Here is a 15,906-nt window from a genome sequence, read left to right as displayed (position 1 = left end):
AAGAATTTTCATTAAGGAGAGAGTTGAACTGTTTTCTGAACCTTAAGAAAAAGCTACCAGAATCTCCGGTTTTAGCTATTTATGGTCAAAACGATGATATCGAGTTGCATTGCGATGCAAGCTCTTTAGGTTTCGGTGCGGTGTTAATACAAAAGAAAGGAGATGGGAAATTTCATCCCGTGTTCTATTTCTCAAAGCGAACGACAGATACGGAGGTTAAATACCACAGCTTTGAGTTAGAAACGTTGGCTGTTATATACGCTTTTCGCAGATTTCAAATATACCTTCAGGGAAATCATTCAGCACATCGGTAGAGATAAAATGATAGACGCGATTTTAAAAACATATTGGTTTAAGAACATAAAAGAAAAATGCAATAGTCATATTGAAAATTGCTTGAAATGTGTGGCGTTTTTCCCGAAAACTGGAAAATCAGAAGGTTTCCCAAATAGTATTCCAAAAGGGGATAAGCCATTTCAACTTTTGCATATAGATCATTATGGACCAGTAGCTAAGGGTAGGGCGAATAAATACCTCTTTCTCATTGTTGATGGGCTTACTAAAATTTTAAGATTGTACACAACTAAAGCGACAATTACGAAAGAAGCATTAAGCGACTACTTCAGAGCTTATAGCACACCAAAGTCAATGGTTTCAGATAGAGGCAGTTGCTTTACCTCTAATGAATTCAAGCAGTTCCTGTCGAAAAGAAACGTAAGACACTTAAAAATAGCTACTGGATCCCCACAAGCAAATGGGCAGGTCGAACGAATAAATAGAAGCATTGGTCCTACGATTGCAAAACATACGGAACCTGAAAACGGTGCACATTGGGACACAGTAATTGAGCAAATAGAGTATACACTTAATAACACTGTACACAGAAGTATTAAAGAGATCCCAAGCAAAATGCTACTTGGTGTACAACAGAAGGCTTAGATTGTAGATGACCTTAGAGAAGGAATTGAAGATATACAGGATATGATTGTAACAGAACGTTTAAAAGAGAATTGAGTAAAGGTTATGTATAATCAAAATCAAGCACAGGCATACAATAAGACTTATTTTGACAATGCAAAGAAAAAGGCGAAGGATTATGCAAAGGGGGATTACGTTATGGTGAAAAATGTTGATAGTACAGCGGGAGTGGCATGAAAGTTGATACCCAAGAATAAAGGCCCATACATTATAGCAAAGGTACTTCACAACGGCAGGTTCTTTTTGAAGGATGTTGAGGCTTCCAAGTCTCTCGAAATCCATACAAGGGTCATTAGAGTGCTAAAAAAAATATAAGACCGTGGATAGGTAAAAGGAAATCATTGTAATGCAGAGGTTCAATATAACATGTAAAGAAACATAAGAATATTGTAATTAGATTTAACTTTAGTCCTAAGTACATCAGGATCAGGAGATCCAGTACGCAGAATGTCCGAATTGTAGTAGGCTCATCGGATGGTCCTATTATTACAGATATCTCTGGTAAGAGAGACGAATTGATAGTTTTTAAGTAACGGAGACGAAATGCAGACTGGTGTGAACAGTCGAGCGAAACGAACGTGCTAATAAATAGTATAAGTTTGTGCCTTCTGACTTAAAGTTGTTTTCTTCTACAACATTAAATTTTATTTTTCTTTTCTAATAAGTGCATGTTATATATATATCAATACAATAATTATAGTTAAGATTTCTAAGGAAATATTTAATTTTTCCTAAAATCTTTTGACTTAATCTGGCCCTAGCGGATATCCGAAACGGGGCCTTCACAGATCAGAGGCAGACGCCTTACCCATTGGGCCACCAACCATGAGCGTGTAAGTTCAAGTTATAAGTAACGCATCGGTCTCTCGCGCGGAGGACCCCGGGATCGATACCCACCGCGAAATCCTAGTGTTTCTTAGTGAGATACAATATTACAAATAGATGATATTAATATCATCAGTAAACATCAAAGATTTTTTTTTAAATACCCATATATGTCCTAAAATGTTCAATTTTGTAATAATAAATAAAAATAATATTTTTCTTTTAATTTAATTTAATTTAATTTATTAAATATTTATGAGCAATACAATAAATATTCGGTTAGGTCCAACATTAATATATAACGGACATATTAAGTTTAAAAATTTAATAAATAAATAAATTAAATATTTATAGATAAGATGCAGTAATTTTAAGGGCCACGATGACCTAAAATTGTAGGCCACTCGTGACCTAAAGGGTAGGGCCAAAATGGGCGTCACATGTTTTCGCGGTTTGTGGGCTTTAGAGTGGGCGTGGCATATTCGCGTGACAAACTTGCGCTGTGTATAAGGCTACGGAATCTAAATCTGAAATCCCAATTCTCTATCTTTGATAGTTTCCGAGATATCCACGTTCATATTAACGATTTTTTGAAGTTTGTGGGCGGTTTATGGGCGTTAGGGTGGGCGTGGCAAAATTTTTTTGAGTCAATCGATAGGTATTGATGAGAACATTACATTTCAGTTAAAATTTTTATTCTAGCATCAAAACTGTAGGAGCCACAGTTTTGGGCGGTTTGTGGGCGTTAGAGTGGGCGTGGCACTCTACTGAAACAAACCTGCGCTGCGTAAGAAGCACAGGAATCTTCACGCCAAATCTCAATAGCCTAGCTCCCATAGTTTCCGAGATCTCAGCGTTCATCCGGACAGACAGACGGACAGACGGACATGGCTAGATCGACTCGGCTAGTGATCCTGATCAAGAATATATATACTTTATAGGGTCGGAAACGCTTCCTTCTGCCTGTTACATTATGCATAGACTTTAGGAAGCTAAACAAAGTTCAAATAAAAGGCAATTATCCCTTACCTTTAATATATGACCTTTTAAACAAGCTAGTCAATAAAAGTAACTCCCTTAGGACAATTTGCATTTTTGAGGATGCCTATGGGCATAAAAATGCTTCAGCAGTATTTCAACGTTTCGTAAACAAGATTTTTGACGATTTGATTAGAGAGAATAAAGTTATTGTATATATGGACGACATTATGGTAGCAAGCATGAATGTAAAAGAACATTTAAAAGCATTAAAAGGCGTATTTATACGATTAGTTAATAATAATAATTTATGCAATCAAGCATAAAATACCTAGGATTCTTTATAACTAAAGAAGGAATAAAAGCTGATAACAGAGATGCAATTAGGAACTTTCCAGTTCCAGAAAAATTGAAAAATGTTCAAAGATTTTTGCGATTATGCTCATGTCTTAGACGATTCATAAAAGACTTTTTTATTTTAGCAAAGCCACTTTATGATATGATATGGAAAGACAAAGAATTTTCATTAAGGAGAGAGTTGAACTGTTTTCTGAACCTTAAGAAAAAGCTAACAGAATCTCCGGTTTTAGCTATTTATGGTCAAAACGATGATATCGAGTTGCATTGCGATGCAAGCTCTTTAGGTTTCGGTGCGGTGTTAATACAAAAGAAAGGAGATGGGAAATTTCATCCCGTATTCTATTTCTCAAAGCGAACGACAGATACGGAGGTTAAATACCGCAGCTTTGAGTTAGAAACGTTGGCTGTTATATACGTTTTTCGCAGATTTCAAATATACCTTCAGGGAAAGCATTTAAAGGTAATAACAGACTGCAACTCCTTGACTCTTACATTAAATAGGGTTGAACTGAACCCTAGAATCGCCCTGTGGGCAGTCAAACTTCAAAATTACGATTACAAAGTGGATCACCGATCAGGAAAAATGCAGCATGTTGACGCCAAAAGTAGGTGTCACGTGTTGATTGTTGAGGCCAATAGTTTTGAAGATAGTCTGTTAATCTGCCAATCAAAGGACCCAAACATACAACAAATAAGGGATAAATTAGGGAAAAATCAGCTTAAAATGTTTAAAATGAGGAAAGGGGTTGTCTACAGAAAAATGAACGACGACAGAATGATATTTTAAGTCCCTGAAGAAATGAAGAGTCACATTTTAAATAAATAACATAATGAACTTGGGCACATCGGTAGAGATAAAATGATAGACGCGATTTTAAAAACATATTGGTTTAAGAACATAAAAGAAAAATGCAATAGTCATATTGAAAATTGCTTGAAATGTGTGGCGTTTTTCCCGAAAATTGGAAAATCAGAAGGTTTCCCAAATAGTATTCCAAAAGGGGATAAGCCATTTCAACTTTTGCATAAAGATCATTATGGACCAGTAGCTAAAGGTAGGGCGAATAAATACCTTTTTCTCATTGTTGATGGTGTTTGGTCATCTCACTGTTTGTTTTGTTTTCTATGGTCGTTGCGATGCCGACTATCGAAAGCTGCGAGCAGGGGCGTAGCACAGCTGATAATCGCTAATAAATTACCCCCTACAAGTCGGCAAGCAACGATCATACAACAAAATACTAGATTAAAAAACTACTAGATTACCATAAAATACTAACTCTAGATACCAATGTAATAGGGAAGATCTGAAATGAGCGAGTTGGTAACATGGTTGAATAGAAAAAGCTCTTGAAATAAACGCACAATTTACATAGATGACGGCTAAGCAATGTTTTAAATAAAACCAGTGAATTCGCGAAGTTGCATATTTACTCCTGCTTCCTGAGCAAACATTGGCGCCCCCGGGTGGACTCACTGGTTCTTGGCCGTCTTCTAAACTTCGGATTTGCGTATTGTTATAAGTTGGTAAATCACCAAGAGTTATATAACAAGTGCACGCGGCCAATTCGCGTTACGCAACAAATGCATCGGCATCGCACATTGGGTGCATGGTCCAAGTTGGAGACGCATTTACGCGCCCGTGCAACTTTAATTTCATCTTTCGTTGTTGGAGCGCCCGCACAGCCGGAGCGCAGTACCCACGTACATCTCGGCGTAGAGGGAGCGCACATCGGCTGCGTCCATCTCCTCGCCACATTCTCGTCGGCACCCATAGAGAGGTGCAATAGAACGTCGTCTTTCGTCGCTGGAGCACCCGGAGAGGGGTGAGCCCCATACATCATCGTAGAGGGAGCGCACATCGGCTGCGTCCCTAACCTCCATTTCGTCACAGGAGAGCATCAGCGGGCTTCAACCTAACCTCGTCGGAAACACCGAGAAGTACAGCGATCCGTATTGTATATGGTAAAGTGGCCTACGTAAATATATGCAAACGTTATTTCCATCACTTGCACAAACACATATCATAATTCACTTGGCTTTCAGTCACATACACACACAAAGGCCCACCCAACATATACACACACACACATTCGGTCTTGCTTAATCTGCCTGGCCCCAATCTTCGCGCGCTCTTTGGTTGTGTCGGTCTTTTCGCCTTCCTTGCTCCAATCGCGCATAGCCTGGCTGAGGATTTAGTACGGTGGGACAGTGCAGACATTCGATCGCTACCAGCAGCATTGCATTGGCATTTGCTTGTTAGAAACAATCTAAAAACGGGAAGTTGCTAGTCACAATGGGTGGAAGTCGGAAACGTTTTGGCACAACTCCCTCAGCGGAGGACGACACAAACGAATTGCTGGAACAGCTTGAGCGGAATAAGAATCATATAATTAGAATTGAGGCCACAGTTCGTGGTCAAGTAACTCCCCCTAATGCGTGCGAAATGGAATGTCGTTTAGGTATTTTAAATGGATACATCGAAAAGGCGTTCGAGTTGCAACAACAATTAGAAGCAATTAATAACGAATTAGCATGTAGAGAGGAGTTAGAAGAATTATGTGTATCCGCAAAGGCATTATTAATGTCAAATTGTAACCGGCCCGAAGGAGAAAGAAATCATTCTACCTTCGCAAATAACAGTAGTTTAAACTCTTCAGCAAGTCACAGCAGAATACTACCACAAATGAAACTCCCAAAATTCGACGGCAACTATGCCGAGTTCAAAAATTTTATAGGTTTATTTAACAGCTTAGTTCACGATGACGAATCTCTATCAAATGTTGAAAAGTTTAATCATCTGTTATCCTGTTTAGAGAAGGAAGCCTTAGGAACAGTAAAGGCTTACCAGATCACAGAAGCAAATTACGCAAAGGCCCATGCGGCCTTGGTCAGGGTTTATGATAATCCGTGCCTAATATACTTTAAAAGTATTTCTCGATTGTTTGAAATCCCAACAATGCAAGCGCCATCCGCCTCGGCGTTGCGATCCCTTATCGACACTGTAACTGCTATATATGAATCTCTTCTCTCGCTCGGCAACGAGAAAACTCTCGCCAACGCAATGATAATTCACATCGTCATGTCTAGAGTAGATCCCAAAACGCGGTCGCGATGGGAAGAGCAACTTAGTTACGATTCTATTCCGTTATGGAAAGATTGCTCAGAGGCGCTTAATAAACGATACCAACACTTAGCGGCTGAGGAATCCACGACAGGCAGAAAAGCTCCCAAACAGGGACAGCTAGGGAACAAGCCCAGATATAGCAAAGCGGCATTAGCAGTTTCCCGACCTGTCGAAGAACTTAAGTCTAAATGTTGCTTCTGCAAGTCAGACAGCCATTTCATCCAGAGTTGTACATCTTACGCTAATATCTCGGTAGAATCTCGGTTCAAGTTCGCAAAGAATGCACCACTTTGCATCAATTGTCTACGCAGAGGACATAGTGTCGCAACATGCCAGTCATCTCGTTGTCGAATTTGTACGAAGGCTCATCACACACTTCTGCATCGGTATACCTCAACCTCCCAAGTACCGTCGAGCAGTCAATTGTCATCGCCTATTGACAATCAGGTAGCCCAACAGTCACTAAGTGCCTCGGTTAGTCAGCCTATGCCGCAAAAGGCAGATCACGTCTTACTTGCAACGGCCCTTGTCGAGGTTCAAAGTCAGTCAGGAGCCAAGCTGTGCGCTAGGATTTTGCTAGACTCAGGGTCACAGGTTAATTTTATAACCTGGAATTAGTAAATAATCTGCAATTAAAACGATACCGGCATGAGGCTAAATTCTCAGGCATTGGGAATTCCGCGTGTTCAGCTAGCTTCGCAGTCCAGACGACAATTGGGTCGCGATTAAACTCCTTCGAAGCGGCAGTTGAATGCATTATTTTACCGTCAATCTCAGGGTATCGTCCAGAAGCAACCGCAATATTTTCCGATTGGATTCGTAATGATATCTCCTTAGCAGACCCTTACTTTTACAAGCCCAAACGCGTCGACATGCTGATCGGCGCTGAGTTGTTTTTCGACCTGCTTAGGGAAGGACAAATACGGTACAAGCACTCAGGTCCAACTCTACAAAATACTGTCTTTGGCTGGGTAGCGTCAGGGCCCTATAAAGAAAATCCGCCCGCACGATGTATCTCATACTCCACTCTAGTAGCTACTGAGGACAACAATTTGGATCACACGCTAAGGAAGTTCTGGGAAATTGAAAGAATACCCGATTTAACAAAATCGCAGCTCTATACCCCTGATCAAGTGTTGAGTGAAAAATCGTTTGCTAGCACCGTCTCGCGTGACTCTACAGGAAAATTTGTAGTTAGCCTGCCTTTCAAATCGAGTCCTTCGTGTCTCGGTTCCTTGTATGAAACTGCACGACGACGGTTTTTGTCCTTAGAACGGCGTATGAAAGGGAACCCAACAAATCATTCGTTGTATATCCAGTTTATGAAGGAATACTTAGCTCTCGGTCACATGGAGGCTACAGATAATAGGATACCCAACGAGCCTCATTATTTTATACCGCATCAGTGCGTTCTCCGACCTGAAAGCTCTTCAACTAAATTAAGAGTCGTATTCGACGCGTCATGCAAAACCACTTCCCAAATTTCATTGAATGAAATTCTCTTGGTAGGGCCAACAATTCAGCCTTGCCTGTATGCCACGCTGCTTAAATTCCGATTCCATAAATTTGCTATGTCGGCAGACATTACTAAAATGTACAGACAAGTGGTATTAGATGAGACCCATAGAAAGTTCCAGTTAATTGTATGGCGTGAGACCCTCTACAAATTTATCGGCTTAACACCGTTACGTATGGTACGGCAAGTGCTCCTTTCCTTGCAATACGCTGTTTGAAGCAGCTTAGCGAGATCTACTCCGAATCTCTTCCCTTAGCTTCACAGGCTCTAGCCAATGATTTTTACGTCGATGACTTGTTAACAGGGGCCGATTCCATTCGTGAGTTAAGGAAATTGCGAGGGGAAATATCAGAGATTTTAGATTCCGCAGGGTTCGTCTTGGCTAAGTGGGCGTCGAATTGTACCCCCAAAGAACGACAGGTCGCCGAGCCAGAAGTACTTATTGGAGAAGACGCCGATACGAAAACTTTGGGTCTCACTTGGAGTCCAAAACAGGATACGTTCAAATTCAACGCCCAGAATCTACAGCTTGAAGACCCACCCACAAAGCGATCCATGCTTTCATTTGCAGCACGGCTGTTCGATCCGTTAGGACTCATTTGCCCTATCGTTACCCTTGCAAAGATATTTATTCAAAAACTCTGGTCGCTACAAATTGGATGGGACGACGAAATACCCGCCGACGTACTGCTTCATTGGAAGACGGTGTCATCTTGCTTTACAGATTTAGAAACGTTAAACATCCCTCGGCATGTCGGAACTCAGTTTGGCGGCACTTATCAAATCCACGGATTTGCGGACGCGTCAACAGATGCTTACGGTTGTTGTCTGTACGTAAGGTCAGTGACCTCAGAGGGAATAAAAGTTAGGTTGCTAACAGCTAAATCCAGGGTAGCACCGATCAATAGACTTAGTATTCCACGACTAGAACTCTGTGCGGCTCACCTCTTAGCGAAGTTATGGAGTGATGTGCAAACGCTTAATCTTTACCGCGTCGAGCAGGTTACTATGTGGTCGGATTCTGAAGTTGTTCTCTTCTGGTTGCGCACTCATCTGTCAAAACTTAAAACATTCGTCGCAAATAGGGTTTCGGCTATTCACGAACTGGCTCCAACTGCAGTCTGGCGACACGTCCCGACTAACTTCAATCCAGCGGACCTACCCTCTCGAGGGACTACGGTCAAAGATCTCGATACGACACTATGGTTTGAAGGCCCTTCGTTTTTGTCCATGGACTCGACTCATTGGCCAGTTAATCAGCACTTGGCTGACACGCCCCTCGAAAGCCAACTCGAAATGAAACCGCCAGTAATCGCCCATACGGTTGCTGTCGTCTCAAATCATCCGCTGCTACGATTAGTGGAAAATTCTTCTTCCTATGTGAAGGTTGTGAGAATTACAACATTTATCTTTCGTTTTGTTTACGGCAGGGCCTGGAAATTGTGGAACGACCACGTCCTATCAGCCACCGAGCTTAGTTTTTCGTTCTCTTATATCGCGCAGGCTGTTCAGCGTGAATCGTTTGCAGACGAATTCAATAAATTAAAGAAAAATTTGCCATTACCCAGTTCTTACCAAAAACTTAGCCCATTTATCAGCAACGAAACTTTCGGAACCCGTACTTTAACATTGGTGCGGGTGGGCGGTCGACTAGCGCACGCGGATCTAGAACCCAGTGCCAAATTCCCATCGAGCACCTGCACTATGCTAATTGCCATGCAGGACCACGAGCCCTAGTCGGCCTGCTTCGGCAGACAATTTGGTTGATCAATGCACGACGCGAGTGCAGTGCTGTTGTGCGCCGATGCACGCACTGTTTCCGGTATAAGCCACGGTTAATGTCGCAAATAATGGGAAATCTGCCTCTTGACCGTGTCAGAATCAGTCGACCCTTTAGAATAAGCGGAGTCGATCTCTTCGGTCCAATCCGAGTGTCGCTAGGAGTGCGGGGCAAGGCAGCGTTAAAAATGTATGTCGCAGTATTCATATGTTTTTCAACGAAAGCGGTTCACCTAGAACTATTGAAGGATCTCACTTCTAACTCATTTATCCTCTGTCTCAGCAGATTTGTTGGGCGGCGCGGCCCGCTCGATCGACTCTACTGCGACAATGTAACCAATTTTGTTGGTTCCTCACGGCTGCTTCAGGAGATGGCCTCCGATGTCCGCAGCACACTGGGAACGTAAGGCGTCCATCACCAGGTTGAGTTCGTCTTCATTCCGCCCCGGTCGCCTCATTTCGGGGGCCTATGGGAGGCCGCCGTCAAGTCCGCCAAACACCTCTTTTTGAGGACCGTCGGAAACGCCTTGCTGAAGGAGGACGAAGTCCAGACGATCCTGGTTGAAGTGGAAGCAGTGCTTAACTCGCATCCGCTAATAGCTGACAGCAGCAACCCTAACGACGGAGAGGCTATTACTCCAGCCCACTTTCTGGTAGGCACCACGCTCGCTGCTCTACCCCCAGGATCGGCACCTCCTCATCCGGACGACGACCTAACTCATCTACAACGCTGGCAGCTTATATCAGCCATCAAGCGACGGTTTTGGCGAGACTGGTCCCGTGACTACATAGCTGGGCTGCAGCAAAGAGTTAAGTGGACAAAGGAATCGGCCAACCTTCTACCAGGAACCATCGTCGTCATCAAAGAGGACAATTTACCGCCCCAGAAGTGGCTGCTCGGCAGAGTCACCGAAGTAACGCACGGATCGGATGGCAAGGTGCGCGTTGCTCTAGTAAAAACCAAGTAAGGCGTATACAAACGCTCAGTACATCATCTGGCACCTCTTCCCATTAATTGAAGGCCTACAGCGCTTCAACGCGGGCGATGTTTGGTCATCTCACTGTTTGTTTTGTTTTCTATGGTCGTTGCGATGCCGACTATCGAAAGCTGCGAGCAGGGGCGTAGCACAGCTGATAATCGCTAATAAATTACCCCCTACAAGTCGGCAAGCAACGATCATACAACAAAATACTAGATTAAAAAACTACTAAATTACCATAAAATACTAACTCTAGATACCAATGTAATAAGGAAGATCTGAAACGAGCGAGTTGGTAACATGGTTGAATAGAAAAAGCTCTTGAAATAAACGCACAATTTACATAGATGACGGCTAAGCAATGTTTTAAATAAAACCAGTGAATTCGCGAAGTTGCATATTTACTCCTGCTTCCTGAGCAAACAGATGGGCTTACTAAAATTTTAAGATTGTACACAAAAAGCGACAATTACAAAAGAAGCATTAAGCGACTACTTCAGAGCTTATAGCACACCAAAGTCAATGGTTTCAGATAGAGGCAGTTGCTTTACCTCTAATGAATTCAAGCAGTTCCTGTCGAAAAGAAACGTAAGACACTTAAAAATAGCTAGTGGATCCCCACAAGGAAATGGGCAGGTCGAACGAATAAATAGAAGCATTGGTCCTACGATTGCAAAACTTACGGAACCTGAAAACGGTGCACATTGGGACACAGTAATTGAGCAAATAGAGTATACACTTAATAACACTGTACACAGAAGTATTAAAGAGATCCCAAGCAAAATGCTACTTGGTGTACAACAGAAGGGTTAGATTGTAGATGACCTTAGAGAAGGAATTGAAGATATACAGGATATGATTGTAACAGAACGTTTAAAAGAGAATTGAATAAAGGTTACGTATAATCAAAATCAAGCACAGGCATACAATAAGACTTATTTTGACAATGCAAAGAAAAAGGCGAAGGATTATGCAAAGGGGGATTACGTTATGGTGAAAAATGTTGATAGTACAGCGGGAGTGGCATGAAAGTTGATACCCAAGAATAAAGGCCCATACATTATAGCAAAGGTACTTCACAACGGCAGGTTCTTTTTGAAGGATGTTGAGGCTTCCAAGTCTCTCGAAATCCATACAAGGGTCATTAGAGTGCTAAAAAAAATATAAGACCGTGGATAGGTAAAAGGAAATCATTGTAATGCAGAGGTTCAATATAACATGTAAAGAAACATAAGAATATTGTAATTAGATTTAACTTTAGTCCTAAGTACATCAGGATCAGGAGATCCAGTACGCAGAATGTCCGAATTGTAGTAGGCTCATCGGATGGTCACATTATTACAGATATCTCTGGTAAGAGAGACAAATTGATAGTTTTTAAGTAACGGAGACGAAATGCAGACTGGTGTGAACAGTCGAGCGAAACGAACGTGCTAATAAATAGTATAAGTTTGTGCCTTCTGACTTAAAGTTGTTTTCTTCTACAACATTAAATTTTATTTTTCTTTTCTAATAAGTACATGTTATATATATATCAATACAATAATTATAGTTAAGATTTCTAAGGAAATATTTAATTTTTCCTAAAATCTTTTGACTTAATCTGGCCCTAGCGGATATCCGAAACGGGGCCTTCACAGATCAGAGGCAGACGCCTTACCCATTGGGCCACCAACCATGAGCGTGTAAGTTCAAGTTATAAGTAACGCATCGGTCTCTCGCGCGGAGGACCCCGGGATCGATACCCACCGCGAAATGCTAGTGTTTTTTAGTGAGATACAATATTACAAATAGATGATATTAATATCATCAGTAAACATCAAAGATTTATTTTTAAATACCCATATATGTCCTAAAATGTTCAATTTTGTAATAATAATTAAAAATAATATTTTTCTTTTAATTTAATTTAATATAATTTATTAAATATTTATGAGCAATACAATAAATATTCGGTTAGGTCCAACATTAATATATAACGGACATATTAAGTTTAAAAATTTAATAAATAAATAAATTAAATATTTATATTTAAGATGCAGTAATTTTAAGGGCCACGATGACCTAAAATTGTAGGCCACTCGTGACCTAAAGGGTAGGGCCAAAGTCAAAAAATTAAAATTTTAGGCAGTGCATTAACAAAAAAAAAATGTTAGTCCATTTTAAATTTTTGGGTCTATGCAACACCTAAAATCTGTTTAATTATTTTTACGGGTGTGTGAAGTCAGGTCAAAAATTCCAAGTAATTGTAATCCTTTTCTCTTATCGTGCCGACAAGGTATTTACAATAATAAAACTGAGAATTCGAGTATTTTGTTAGTATAATATTTTGTCTAATTGTATCTTTTCAAGTGTTTCAGATGTGCCAGAGCAAAGATTTGTGGAAAACCAAGTAGGACAAGTAGGACATGATGATCACTTTGTAGGGTATTTTTTAGGTATGTTTTGACATTTTGTCGTCCTTTTTTCCTTTCTTCAGCCGTTAAACATAAATAAATTACTTTTGGTTAATTTTTGTGAATTAGAAATTGAACAACTTAATTTGTTTAATTTTAACCCTAAAACTTTGCAACACACCCAAATTGCATAATGATACCTAAAACCCAAATGTTATCTGGTAGCGGTACACTTTTAAGCTGAAAGCGTAACTTTTGTGACGCCTCATTTGTAAAGATCGAGGCGCACTATTATAGATACAGTTTCCCATAATAATATTCTCGTATAATTACATAGAATTTAAGGCATGTAATTAGATATAAGTCCACTGGAGGATAAATAAGTTAAATTCAAAACCCAACATTCTGTCTTATTTTCTAAGCGATAGTACGATAGTAAGCTGAGGTCACATTAGGTACAGCAGTCAAAGTCATCGACTACCGGATCAAGAAGATGCCTTAACCACTGTTAAGTAAACCCTAGTACTCAGATCGGCTAAGAGTTTCACTAGTGTGACCGAAGTTTTCAAAGTTCACCCGCAATGCATGTTGCATGGTCTTACTGTCAAGCAACTGGGTTTGTTGCCAAACAAAAAACAAATCAATTGGAGAAATTTAAAAAGGAGGAGTCTGCTAGTACACAAAGAAATTTAAATAAAAATAAATGGAATGTTCAACGAATGTTTTTATTTATGTAAATTAGTCATTTTAAGCTTCCTTCTCGTTCCACGGATGCTTCGCCGTCTTTCCCGCTCCATCGCAGTACAGCTCCGAGTCCCAACAGGCATATTGGACTTTGGGGAAGTGGGAGAACGGGGCTGATCCGCTGATGCTGCAGGAAGTCGCCCAGCATCCTGGCAGTGGCTGGCTATGGCTTCTCCAACTGTTCCTTAGCGGGCGCCCTATTTTCCTCCTCCCTATAGAAGCCGGCGGGTCCTCCAGCTCCGCTTAAGCTGCCAAGTAGCTGGTGGTGGTGTCTTCCGTAGTCCTATTGGAGAGGTCGTCGGAGATCGTATTACTGGTGGTTCTGCTAAAAAGATTCTTCTATTAGTACAACTCAACCAAATTCTTTGCGAGGACGCGCGCGGCAGGCATGTCCATGTAGAGATCGAAGTCCCACTCGGCATGTTCCATCCCACTGGGATTCTCTAGTGGATCTCCTCCAGCACTTCAACTATTCTGGGCATTTGCCCCTTTTGTGGAATTGCTTTTCCTTACATTTTTAATTTTTAGTTTCCACATCGCCTTTGCACGAACATCGGAGTAACGCGCTGAAAAACAGACCCGACAAAAAGCGTTAGCCGCGTATTTGAGTCTCGCTCACTCCTATGGTTAGCTCGCGGTTTTCGTCGATCTGAGTACTAGGCTTTACAGTTGAACAGTGGTCACACACCCCCTATCGAATATCGAAAATAACAATCGGGATATCGATAAGAGTTATAGAGCACGCGGAGCGATATCGAAAAGCCCTCTTGTTTTTTCGATCGGAACTCTCGGAACAGATATAAGTAAATAAGTTAACCAAATATACTAATTCTACAGTGAATCTTCCGTCTTTGCATTTATTAACCCGACCCCGTAGTTAGGCTGAGGAACAGTGGAACTCCATGGCCAGCAGCGTATCCGTAACCAATATGAATAACTAACCGCACTTTGCATTGCCGATGGCAAATCACTGGCAAGTAACTGATCGTAGTTTGCACTGACAGTGGTTATTCCTTGGCCAATCACTAACTTTAGATCGCGCTACCAGTGGCCATCCCTGGTAAGCCCACTACCTTTAGCTTGTCTGGTCAGTGGCAAATCCCTGACAAGTAGTTAACCAAAGATTACGGTGCCCGTGGCCACTGCGCGGCCATTAATCTTTTGTTTGCGCTGCTACTGGTCATTCCCAACTTGGCTACTGCTTGATTTGTTAAGTGTGGTCATGCTGAGCACCTTTGGGCACGAACATTTTCTCCCCCATTGAGGGGTACTCTCTATTAAGTTGTGATTTCGGTCAGCCCTTGACCGAATTGTATAGGAAGCACCTAACAAATCAATGACCGAGATGGATCCTTCCTTCATGTTTGTGATTCAGGTCACTCATACCTTCTTGATGATGCTTAACACTCCCCGTTGCGATAAAATTTACATTACCGTGGGGACTGAAATTGTGCCCTCGTAGGACTTGATTATTTGGCACATCTGTGGTATGTGGACTTTCTGCAACAACACTTAGGTATTTCTTGGTTAAATTTAGAAATGTTGAAAAAAAGTCAGGCTTCTTATTGGTTTTTCTTTTGTAGTATAAAGTGCTGCAATTAACTATTATGTATAGCGGTTGATTCTCGATCGGACGAGTCAGTCTCGCTGGTTCTTGATTGGCTACATATATCTTCAGGTTCCCTTATTTTATGATCCATTAATGCTAAGTTCGTTAAATGAATCCTTTCTTTGGCGCATAAGCAGCATTCGGTCCTGCAAGATCATCCCTGTCTTCTACCAGAGTAGGGTCGATTTCCGTATCAGATGACGTTTCTTTATTGAGATAACCTGTGATTACATAACCAAGCCTTGTTCCAAAGGTTTATTAGGTCCTAGTTCAAGAAGTTCACCGGTAATTACACGAGAATACACCTCAACCCCTAAGGTTAGGTCAACGGGTCCAGGTTGCCGAAAGTCAGGATCGGCTAACGGCAGCCCCCCGGGAATATTAAGATCGGTATCAATCGGTACTGACGGTGGGAATAATATCAATCGGTAATGACTGTGGGAATAATAAATACCTCTATTAGTGTTTCAAAACCTGATGTAACTTATGAGAGCTTTAATGTTGATTTAATTGCTGTTGATATTTTTCCTCCGATTCCAGATATTTCAATCGGTGACCTTTCCTTAAAAGATAGTAGATCTGCCATTTTCCTTGAGATAAGATTCACCTGTGACCCA

The 15,906-nt window shown here is 41.2% G+C and overlaps 1 long non-coding RNA gene across 1 annotated transcript; it reads left to right on the top strand.

The window, feature by feature from the left end:
* The first annotated feature begins 4,239 nt into the window (after positions 1–4,239).
* On the top strand, positions 4,240–12,004 carry LOC139352992 (uncharacterized). Its single transcript, XR_011604066.1, has 2 exons — positions 4,240–5,103; positions 9,847–12,004. It is a non-coding gene; the product is annotated as an uncharacterized lncRNA (long non-coding RNA).
* The last annotated feature ends 3,902 nt before the right edge of the window (positions 12,005–15,906 follow it).

The sequence above is a fragment of the Drosophila suzukii genome, chromosome 3 (assembly GCF_043229965.1).
Source record: "Drosophila suzukii chromosome 3, CBGP_Dsuzu_IsoJpt1.0, whole genome shotgun sequence".
In the NCBI taxonomy this organism is placed as follows: domain Eukaryota; kingdom Metazoa; phylum Arthropoda; class Insecta; order Diptera; family Drosophilidae; genus Drosophila; species Drosophila suzukii.
Note: the sequence above shows the minus strand (reverse complement) of the source record. Positions and strands in the feature narration are given on the sequence as shown.